This window comes from Saccostrea echinata, unplaced genomic scaffold (genome assembly GCF_033153115.1).
Source record: "Saccostrea echinata isolate AGI-Se365-2 ecotype Australia unplaced genomic scaffold, CSIRO_AGI_Sech_v1 ptg000077l, whole genome shotgun sequence".
NCBI lineage: Eukaryota > Metazoa > Mollusca > Bivalvia > Ostreida > Ostreidae > Saccostrea > Saccostrea echinata.
The window spans coordinates 1065127-1077435 of record NW_026889826.1 but is presented as its reverse complement, the minus strand read 5'-3'; the positions used below and the strand labels follow the sequence as shown (position 1 = coordinate 1077435).

General features: G+C 35.4%; 2 pseudogenes; both read right to left on the bottom strand.

Annotated features, from left to right (window-relative positions):
- Positions 1–212: 212 nt before the first annotated feature.
- LOC133176632 (uncharacterized) lies at positions 213–2559 on the bottom strand (annotated as a pseudogene).
- A 3144-nt stretch (positions 2560–5703) lies between these two features.
- On the bottom strand, positions 5704–11557 carry LOC133176612 (cleavage stimulation factor subunit 2-like; annotated as a pseudogene).
- Positions 11558–12309: the final 752 nt, after the last annotated feature.

The following is a 12309-nucleotide window of genomic DNA, read 5'->3' as shown; positions in this document are numbered from 1 at the left end:
ACTGGTTGCAGCAGAAGACATACTAAACAATACTGTGAATTCTTTTTTTTTTTTTTTTTTTTTTTTTTTTTTTTTTTTTTAATTTTAATTATAAATTTCATTGAACAATTTTGTTAACAAAATGAAAATCTGTTTGATAAGATGTGTGACATTATTTACAATATACTTTATAATCTAAGAGTCTGTAGCTTATTACTGATAGATATTGCTGTGTGTTTTATGACAGAATAAGAATCATTGGAGATACTTGTACACTGTCAGTGTGTTGGTGTTGTATTGTCCCACATAGAGATTGTTCTCATCATCCACACACACACTATGGGGATACTTTACCCCTTGTTGTTGTGTGAGTAATAGAGACAAGAACTGACCGTCCCGATCAAGGAGGTCAACAGTGTTACTGTATTCATCACACACCAGGATGTGACCGAGGACATCAGTACAGATTCCATAGGGATAGAACACTGACTTCTGACCTGTGTAGGAAAACCTGTGTTGTCCTGATTTATTCACCACCACTACTCCTTTATTATAGTCTGATGTACAGATATCTCCATTGATGTTTTCTGTGATGTAATGTGGTATTATATACAGTTCTTGTCCTTTGTTATCCCTCTGTATGTTCTGTAGTTCTTTTCCTGTCTTGTTGTACCTGGTGACTTTAGCCTCTCCATACCTCATCCCCACCAGTAAGTCCCCGTTGATGTTGGAGGAGTGTATGCTGTGTGGTCTCCAGTCTCCAGTTTTAATGAATTCGGTGATATTATTATCCTGTGTTATCCTATTGATGACATTCTTGACTTTGTCTGTAAAGATCAGATCCCCGTCCTGTGTCACTGTGTGGTAACCACGTCCACGCCTGATTTTTATCTTCTGTATCACATTCCCCTGTAGATCTATTAGGATAAGATTACCATACATGTCACTGATCCAGAGTCTGTCTGATTGATCTAGTGATACATGGATTACAACATCAACACCTGGTACATTGAACTCCCTGACCTTGGTGACAGTGGAAGATAATGATATTGTTTGGTTCTTGTCTGATTTCTTTCTGTCTTCTTTCATCTGTTTATGTGTAGGTTTCACTGCTGTATTGTAGACACTCTCAATGGGCCTTATTTCTCTCTTCTCTGCCTTAGTGTTGGGGACATTTATTTTACCAAGTAATTTGGTGACATCCTTTTTGTTGTATTGACCAGCAGTAAATCCTGGTGTGACTGGTTTTGTTGTCTTTGGTATGGATCGGATCTTTGGCTTCTTCTCAGACATTAATTTCTGGGGTTCTGTAGAGGACAGGCATCTGTGGAGCTCTTTGACAAGGTTATTAAGATAAGTGATGTAATCATCCATGGTCTTGTCTTGGGTGTTTAGATCTTCTAACAGCACATGCTCTATCTGGTCTAACTGTTTCATGTTCTCAAATACGACTGTGTCCACTATATTTTTCAGGATCTCACATTCAGTCTTCATGGATGTTCTGATGTTGTCCATGATGTGTTTGATTTCTGAGGAATCTTTTTTAATTTCATTCTGTAAATCTTGTGATGTGGGGAGAAAATACGCCTGGATTTTGGAGATTTCCTCTTGAAAGAGTGCATATTTATCTGTATAATTTTTTTCTAAATCAGTGAATATATGACCGCGATGCTTTTGCTGTGTGACACATTTGGAACAGACAGGAACTTGGCATTCTTCACAGAACATGTCCACATCTTTAGTGGGTGGATCTTGCATTTCTCTACAGGAAGTTGTCGTTTACGTTGCTGGTAAAGGACCACCTCATGGTACTTGCTTACTGGAGTTTTCAAATGTTCTTCTCTGCATTGTTTACACAACCTTAGGTGACAAGGGTTGCAATAGAACTCACAGTTTCTTTCACATTCTTCAATGGAACACTCCGAAAAGTGCTGGGCTGTGCGAGGAATATCCATTTTAGATAATGCCATCTAAAAATGGTAAGAATTGTGTACAAAAAAAGAAGGAAATATGGAAATGTGTTCTGTGCTACATAGAGTAGTAATATAAAGTTCTACACTATTCTCTATTGAGAAGTTGATGGCTCGTTTTAATACTCCCCCAGTTGAGGGGGAGTATTAAAACGAGCCATCAACTTCTCAATAGAGAATATAACTACACGTATAATGACATATTACATTGCATAGGCGTCGGAAGCAAATTGAAAGTGGGGTGGCTAATTGAAAGGGGGGGAGGGCTAAACCAACAGAAAAAGGTAGGCCCCAGTTTTCAATGCCTATATTTTGTCTATCTTTGAAAAAAAAGTGGGGGGTGGTGGTGGTGGCAACCCCCCCCCCCCCAGCCACCCCCGGTTCCGACGCATATGCATTGTGTATATTTAATATCTTCATACAAGTAATTAAATTGTCTCTGAAACACATGAACTCCGACACCACAAGTATTTAATTGTATCCCCCAATCACTACTGCATCATAATCCAGTCATTAATAATAAAAATGCTTTCATTACTTACAGCTTTTATGAATGACCTATAAATGACTTCATTGACAGACTTAGGAATGTGAGAATGAGACTTGAGGTGAGACTTTAACGATATTTGTAATTTACTTCCTGGTTGGAGATATGTCATTGGGGGGGGGGGGGGGGGGCAGGAGGGTATGGATCCCGATGTCCCCACGATTTCTGACTATGGACCTGAATACAAGTTATATTTAAGAACAAAGACAACAGTACAAAGACTGAAAGTGCATGTCTGAATTATCGCCATTAAAAATCCCAGCGCCATGCAAAAATGTAAATTTTTAAAGTCATGCCAAGAAATCCCGTCCATTTTCCCACAGCGATGGTTAGTCAATAAAAGTGTAAAAGATGCAAATCACCCATATTCCCCTAACGCTTGCGAGACAATTAACGGCAGCAGATTTGAGGGGGTGGATCCTAAGTTTTCAGTTTTCTTAGTAAAAGAAAAATAAACTTCTACTCCAGGAAGTAGCCTCCTATGCCCTGAAAAAATTAGTTCCTGTCAAAAACCTTTATTTATTTACAAAGTATGTGAAAATGCACTAAACATAGGTACCAAAATTGTAAAAATAGACTGGAAAGAAATTTTTAAAAAATTCAAAAGAAAAATATATATATATATATATATATATATATGAAACTACAATTGAATAATAATTTTATATGTATGGAACTATAATTGACTGAGTTTATTTTCATTGGTCAAATACCCTATAAGGCGCGGTACTTCCACAACAACAAAGTTCATGTTAATTTATACTTGGGGAAAAAATATTTTTATATGGAAACACTTAAAAATTTGAAAGGCGTCTAATTTTTGTTTTTACTGAACAATTAATTAGTTTACTATAATTTATTTTAACTTTCTATTTCGTCTATTTTACCATTTTTAACCGCATATGATTTGCATGGAACCCCCCTCAGAAAGGGGGGGGGGTGCAAAGGCTTCTAAATAATAAGTATTCTAGCTTTAATTCAAAACCAGTAAAACTTAAGATTCATCCCTCAAAACTGCTGACATTAGTTTCCTCGCGCACATCTCCCTGGGGAAAAATCAAAGATTAACGCTATACTTCCGCTTTTATCGAGTTCTCTCTAAAACTATAGAATGCGTACCTTTTCTTGACATCGCAACGTGTTTAGTAGAAATGCTATTAAATGCATGGACAAAGATGCATGTCTATTAATATTTAAGTGCTATTTTAAAATTTTGAATTTATATATTCTTTTGTTGGTTTCAAGGTAATTGAAATACACGTACATCAGGTCTTGGTCTTTACTGTGAATTTTAAGAGTAAAAACGTTTTGTTTCCATGCAGGGAAATTAAACTACGAGGGGTTACCAAAAAGTTCGTGGACAAGCGCCATAAAATCAAAAAACGCTTTAGGTATATCAATGAATTTTAACACATTTAGTAAGCATCATCTTTTCTATCTATAAAATAAGTCATAAGTTTAATTTTTTAATAAATTGTTAATGTTTTTGTAAGCAATAGTGTGTCCAGAGGCGCAACCTCGAACATGATGTGTTTTTTTTCCCCTAGCTGTGTGTAAATGAGAAAAAACACTACTGATATGAGCTTTTGTAAGCCCCAATTCCCGTTAATTCAGGCATGTGGTATAACAAAATTGTTCCGTAAAATTTGCAATTTTTACCTCATTCTGTAAGTTCTAAGAAATTTTATCGTAAATTTATATGGAATGTTCAAACAATTAAGGGCTTGAAAATGACGTCAAAAATGAGGGAGGGATTTTTTTTTCCAAACATACTATAAAGTTTCGCCCCTGGAAAAACTGGTACATAGATCTAGGAAATGTTTAAACGGGCTACAGAGAAATAAAATGCATTCCGAGTACTTGTTTTTAAATTCCAAAAAGATTCAGAGAGATGAGAGATGCACAGCTAATGTCAATTTGTGGTCAAGGTGTCGAAATTCAGTCACGTCGAAAAGTGACGTTGATCATGTGTGGTAGATATTGAACTCCGACAAACAAAATATGCTAGCATAATCAAATGAGAATCTTTCCCTATGTATAGATCTACTTACAATATTTTATGCATTGAAAGCAGCTGTTCACGACATTGTAAAGTCATATAAACAAGACGGGTTTAAGTCCTTACTTAACTCCAGGTAATCTCATCAAAATAAGTATATGAGGTAGAGGGAGCGGACATTGAGAAAGTATGACGTTGTCGGATGCCATGGAATTAAACGGCGACAGCGCCGGGTGATCATATAATGTCTTTTTTATATTAGAATAATTTGGCAAACTATCAACGTATCAAGATAAAATTTTCAACATTTCTTAACTTTCATTGTTTTATGTTCCTTATAAATTTTGTAAGTACAGACTAAATATTATTAACGTTATCACCACAGTCCACGAACTTTTTGATAACCCCTCGTAGGTTCATTGATTTATATGAGTAGAAACATGGAGACTGTAGCTCCACTGGCTTAAAAAATCTAATAAATAAAAGTTGAACCTCATGGCCGTCGTCACCAAGTTTCTGAAAAAGGAGGGGAGGGTGTTATGGAAGCGGTATCTCCTACTCTCAATTAGAATTTTTTATTTTACAAATGAGTATCATTTTTGTGGGTTCTGGGTCATTCTAAAAGTATTTTTTTTTTCAAATATTCAAAAGCAAAATTTAGCAGCATTGCGACAAAAAGAAAAATATTCAAGTTATTTTGTCTCCAAAAAAGTTTTCTATTTTTTTTTCTAAAAGGGTGGTATGAATGCACACCCGTTCCCCCTTGCCAAAGGCCTTACACCTGTGCTTGAAACAATTCTTTTAGTTATACAGTAAAGATGCAACACGAATTAATAATCCCAATTCAAACAGATGTAAGACCAGCTTCCTCTAAAATTGCTACAAGGAGCCTTACAAACTACCACTGTTCATTTATTAGGTAAATGCTTAGTAAGCTGGAAAGATTTTTTTAATGTAGTCTCTTTAAATAATCACTTCCGGTCTACTAAATAAAAAAGGATAGACAGTTCATATTTTAACCTTTACAGATTGTGCAATTCCTTACTTCTAAACCTCTTATTCTACTCCGAGAGTTAGAGGGTCAAGATCATTCCCTTCATATTTCAGCCATCGTTTGGCTTACTATCCCTTAGCCTACTTTAATACAATACATTACAAGACGGTATATGTTCACCATCCATTAAGTAAAACATCAGCATTTAAGTCTGTTTCATGACAAAATGAAATCTTTATTCATTAATAAAGAAATGAATGTTTGATGAAACCTGGTTTAAATGCCTTAATGTGATTGACAGAGAAAAAAAATAAAAGAATGTGGGTGTTTAAGAGAGTAGACATGGAACACTGAGCAGTGAAGTTAGTATCCACGGTTCACTGAGCAGCACTCTTTGAGATCTGCTCCTTGAGAATTAGGATGCTCTGTCGCTGTTCTGGAGGTAACATAGCGATCTATTGATCAGTCAACTGTAACACCTGCATAATCAGGGCCGCCTGGGAATGAAATGTAAAAATTTAATTAACAGTAACAAAATCTAATAGAACACATATTTTAATACATGTACAATGTAGGTATTGAAATAAAACAATGATATTCAAGTGCAAAATCTGAATGTATATATAAGGTAACTACAGTGTGGCTGAATCATATCTCTTTGCAAAAAAAGAAAGCAGTTGATTTCAGGTCTTGAAAATTTTAAGCTTGTTTCATTTTTATTTTGTATGCTAAGTTGCAGAACTTGGTTTTTAGACATCATTTTCCTTCTGCTTACTTTTTACTGATCCTGTGGGGAGATCTGGGCCCCTCCTGACAAGTTAGGGAGTCCTCCTGTCAAACCACCAGGTCCCTGGAAAACCAGCTAAGGATTAAGACTGATATTGTGACACCAGAAAACCATACAATACTTGTACATTAGCACAAATATTAATATATCAGTGATTAATATTAAAAAATAAAATAAGAGAGAATGGGAAATTCAAACAATTGTTCCTGTCCATCAGATATGAATGATCTATCATCATCATGTTATAAACTTTGAAAAATATGAACATTGTAGAAATTAAATATAAAGCATATTAGAATAAAGTATTGCAGAATCCAGTAAAACAGGATTACAGCAAAGACGCTATTAACGAATTGATGCTTACACTGAAGTGATTTTCATTCCCCATGGCTTTGAAATATATTGTGAATCTAACAGATATAACGAATTACGTTTATAAAGGAGCAAAATTGACCATCCCTAGCACTTTGTTATAAGTATGTTTAACTGTATACAGTAACCATGTAATGGCATTGTCTTCTTTACTGACAAAATGCATATCTCTCCCATTCTTGTATATTCTTGGAATGCACAACCCCTACCAACCAATTTGTTATCATGCCTTGCCCTAAATTTACAATCCCAAGCAAGTGAATAATATTTTTCTTTGAAATCACTGTGTGAAAATATGTTACAAACCAAAATAAGTGGGGTTTTTTGGTTTTGTAAAATATTAAAAATTGTCATGTTTACTCTTTTATACAGTGGATATAGTTCATAGAATATTGTTTTCATATCCACAGTTTTGAAATCATTGTTGTGATAGTTTTTTGCATGAATTTGATCAATTGTGGATTCATGCATATTAAACAGTGTAAAACATAAAATAGCTATGTGAAAAACATGTGATAAAAAGAATCTCCCATGGTTTGTGGCAAGATATGACTTTTTATCCAACTCATTGTTTGTTTTTATCCCCTCACCAAGACTTGGCGATAAAAACATATTACTCGTTTGATAAAAAATCATATCTAACCACAAACCATGGGACATTCTTTTTAATTCTTTGTTTATTTCAATGTGTTCTTACACCACAACATAATCTATGGAACACAGGTTTATTATCTTTAGCCACTTACCAAGAGCCCTGTAGGTAACCTGGGCATAGGTGCAGACTGTGTGGTGGTGGGCATAGGCATTCCTGGGCGTGGACCCATAGCTCGGGGATCTCCCATCATACGCTGCTCGCCCATCATTCTGGGGTCTCTGATCTCTGGTCTCACACCGGGTCCCATGGGCTACTGTCCCGGGCCCATGGGCTGCTGTCCTGGTCTCATGGTCTGCTGTCCTGGGCCCTGGGGCATTGGTCCTGGCTGACCAGGTATAACCATATTGGGACCCGGCCCACCAGGCATGCCCATGTTTGGACCTGAAAAACAAAAGAAAAGTTCATTTAAAATATATATATAAAAAAACTATATTACTAGAACTGTCCAAAATGGACAATTACCCCCACTGGGTTAATTATTTTTTTTTATTAGATTGAAAAAATGAACTGCAACTATCTGTCATCTTTGTGAAACATGTCACTCTGCAATTTGTTTGTTGAAAAAAAATCATATTATACAATATCTAATTAATCTTGATAACTTTATACCAAATTCATTTTAAAAATAAAAAGGCTGTACATCCAGTTACTATGTATTTTAATTTGATAGACTATAAATTAAGAAAGTTAGAGAATAGATATCTTGAATTCCCAGGATATAGATAACCCTGCTAGACCAGAGATGCTCTAACAGCTTCCCGCATTGAACTCATTAATTAATCTTCATTTGTAGGGGGTATAATGATGAAAGGTACTCAACCTGTTTGCTATTTAACATACATCAGTATCATGAAACATAGGTAATCTGAGATTACAGAGCTCACCTCAACGAATGTTGTCTTTAAGTAAGGCAAAGTCCCAAACTAATAATCTAGAAATGTGCATCCCTAGGTGTAACATTTATGCAATTTTTGGTCCGATAGGGCTTGCAGTTACTTGGGAGTGGACTTAACTGAAAACTTTAAACTAGTCACTCATCCAGAAAATGTAAGTCAAATCCAGCATCTGAATAAAGTTTGAGAGTGTTCATCTTATGATGCATCATCCATGCAAGTTTCAGGGGTGTGCAATTACCATCGCCCGACGCCCGGGACTACCAATTTCAGACGTCTGGCTATCATAAATCTATACTGCATTAGCCTGTCTGGCTAGTAAATCTAAAATGAAAGTATACATATATTTACGTCGACTGAATTGATGTACGAATTATCTTTGTTGTGAAATTATAATCTTAAATTCGTTTTAACCTATATGTATTATGTGTTGCTATCGCCAGTTGTTTCAGTGACAATTATAGTCGATAAAATTAGGGAGAAGTATGTGACAATAACAAAGCACGAACCATTATTTGTTTTATTTATTTCAACTTGAATGTTTTCTTTTACCTTTTTGTTATACTTATACATGTATTGTTTTCGGAAGTTAATGGGCTAGTGACTGACAACCCAGGCTAGTAACTTTGTTACTGCCACTAGCCCAATGGGTTTAGTAACTAATTTTTGTAATTGCACACCCCTGAAGTTTGGTTCAGATAGCCCTTATAATTAACTTCAACCTGGTCACTCATCTGGAAAATGTAGGGCAGATACAGCATCAGAAGCAAGTCTGGTAGTGTGCATCTTTAGATGTATCATCCATGCAAGTTTTGTCAACATAATGCTTAAAGTTACTTGGAAATTAGACCTGCTCTAAAAACTTTAACCTGGTCACTCATCCGGAAAATGTAGGTCAGATCCAGCATCTGAAGCAGGTCCAATAGTGTGTATCCTTAAATGTATTATCCATGCAAGTTTGGTCAATATAGGGCTTTTACTTACTTGGAAATAAGACCTGCTCCAAAAACTTGGTCACTCAACTGGAAAATGTAGGTCAAATTCAGCATCCCAAGTTAGTCCAGTAGTGTGCATCCTTAAATGTATCATCCATCATGATCCATGCAAGTTTGGTCAATATCAGGCTTTTAGTTACTTGGAAATGAGACCTGCTCTAAAAACTTTAACCTGGTCACCTGGTCTTTCTTTTGCTGAAATTGCAGCATCTGAAACCTTGACTGGTACAATGAAACACACTAGAAGCATACTCCATGCATCTCTGATTAAAATTGGGCACAGAAGTACTTGAAAAGAAAACTGCACCAAAAACTTTTACCTGGGACGCTGACACCGACGCCGAGGGTGTTACATAAGCTCCCCCAACTTCGTTGAGGTGAGCTAAATCTTCATGAATGATTAAATGATAAGACAAATATTTTCTGACTGAATTTTTCAGAGAATTTTGCCTTTTATTAACAGTTTGATTTCATAGGATACCCAATTGCTGAGATTCTAACCCTATATGTTCTAGCACAGTTTTATGCTATAAATTTATCTCAACCTCACAAATCCCAAAATAAGTTTTAATTAATGAAGTACTTTAATTTCACTTTTAATTGTCAACATTTTGTGCCCTATCAGTATAGAAGTAGAATTATCATACTCCCTTGAGAAGTTGGTTTTATTTTTTAGACTTTTGATCCTTTCTAATGTGCCACAATTATAGATTTATTCATTATTGCCTATATAGCCAAAGAAAATCCAAACTCTCTATAAACAGCTCCATGTATTGACACTCACGTATCATTGGACCCCGTGGTCCCATCATGTCCTGACCCGGCATGTTGGGGTTCATTGGATTCTGTCCCACCATTCTGGGTCCGGGTCCTCCAGGCATCTGAACCTGTGGACCTGTTCAGGTGGGAAAAAGAAGGAGATTTTAAGCAAAAATACATGTACAACTCTAAGGCTAAAATTCAGTTCAAAGGAAAAGGCTTCATTAACACCCAGAAAATGAATTTGATTTCCCAATTTCATATGTGTTATTCAATGGCTGAATTTTTAACTGTTATTACTATTTTTTGTTGTTGACATTTAAGACTTTAAAAGGTCATAATGATCTGACTGTGATGCATTTCCTCTGTGAGCTTAAAAAAACCTGCAACAGTTTACCTGGAATTGGCCCTGGGGCTGAAACAGGCTGTACCTGAAATTAAGAAAACCTACCATTTAAACTTAAAACAGTTCTCAAAATCATTTTCGATTTTTATTCTGTATACCTATGACAATTTAAAATCTGTTATATATAGTACAAGTTTTAGCAATTGTTTCCTTTTAAAGAAATGTATTCATTTCACAAGACAAGCACTGTGCATGCTATGAATTTCAGTACATTGAACATGTGTGATTAATAGTACACTGAATTATCTCTGACCTTCTTGGAATAACTAGAGATTTCATATTTGATAGGCCTCTGACAAACCTGAGGAATACTGAGGGGTATTGAGATGGGGACACTGCTGGGCACACTGGCAGGGGGGATCTGTTTGGTGTCTCTGTGCAACATAGCCTACAGTAATACAAGTCATCAATATGGTTAAACACTGTGAAAATTTTGGTAGTATTAAAGCATTAAATTTTTGTTTATTAACCCCTATGCATGGGGGATATTTCTGTGGAAATAAGGGAAAATAACTGATTTAAAAATATGTTTAATTTTGAGGCACTTCTCTGATCACAAAATTTGAAGAAAATATTATCACTATAATTTATCTGCACATGTAAGAAATTCAAATTTGAACATCACAGAATATAAAAACTATAAATTCAGTTATTTTTATTGTCACAGAGATTCTACCATGGCCACTTGTGGGTCGACAATTTTCATGACAATTTGAGCCTGCAGTAATGCGTAGGCCAACTGTGGATTTTGTAGCAGCATGTTCCTGGCCTCCGTCGGGTTGTTCTGGATACATAACTGCAAGAAAGAAAAGATTTTTTTTTACTGAGCTGTATGAAAATTTACAATAAAAAATTCTATTGGATTAAGTACTAATTTGTACCAAAGTATTGTGAATATTACATAAATTGAGCTACCTTTATCTGTTTCATGAGTTCAAACATCTGCTCTGGGGGTAGACTGGCCACAGCTTTGGAGATGGCCTCTGGGGCCTTCTCTGGCTCCACTCGGTCTCCATAGGGACTCTGTCAAAATACAGAAAATGATTCAAAATTTAACAATAAATATTCAAAAATTAAATTTTATACCAAACAATGCATCTAACAGTACATTTATTTATCATTTAAATAATCTCACTTTCAGCAGACAAATACGTCTTATTGGCACCACAATGCCATCATTGAAATGAGAAATGAATCTCATTTCTATTAGTACCCTTTTGTTATCCAAAATTGAATGCGAGATTTACTGGTGTGACAGAATGTATTGTTTAAAGTAGTGTTGTCAACAAGCACCCGGTTAACCGTTTAATTGTCGAATGATGCAAGTATCGGTTAGTAAAACTGCTACTCGATTACTCAGATTAATTGAGAATTTTATAAAGGTAAATCAATAGGAATAATGTATTTTTGTTTATAATGTCCCCATTTTATTTAACGTTAGTCTCGACCTAGCGTTTTACAAATGTGCGCGATTTGTTTTGATTAGTATTTCACAGTTTATCTAATTGATGGCTTTGATTGCCAAGGGGTATACAAGTTTTGAAGACTTGATTTAACTAGAAATCTGACCAGTCAGCAAGGGTCCTGCCTAGGGGTAGAAATATAAGGGTGCAGATTAGGGGATGAGAATTCTACTTGATTACAAAAATTTAAAAATATATAAATAAGAATAAGCAACAGCAACTGCTAAATATCCAACAACCTGTAAATAGTATCCTTGTATTTACATAAGGCAGTAAAAAGGCATCATATCTATAATAACTCAATTAAATGTATATATATTTAAAAAAGAATGAAGCATGTGTTTTCTAAAATGCCAGCCTTCAGTGAATGCAAATATCGCCCAGGCTTGACCTTAACTTCAAAACAAACATCAGTTGCAGGCAAAGGCAAAGAAACATAACCCTCTAAAATTTTCTGTGACCAGCAAGATAATCAACCCCAGGGGATTGA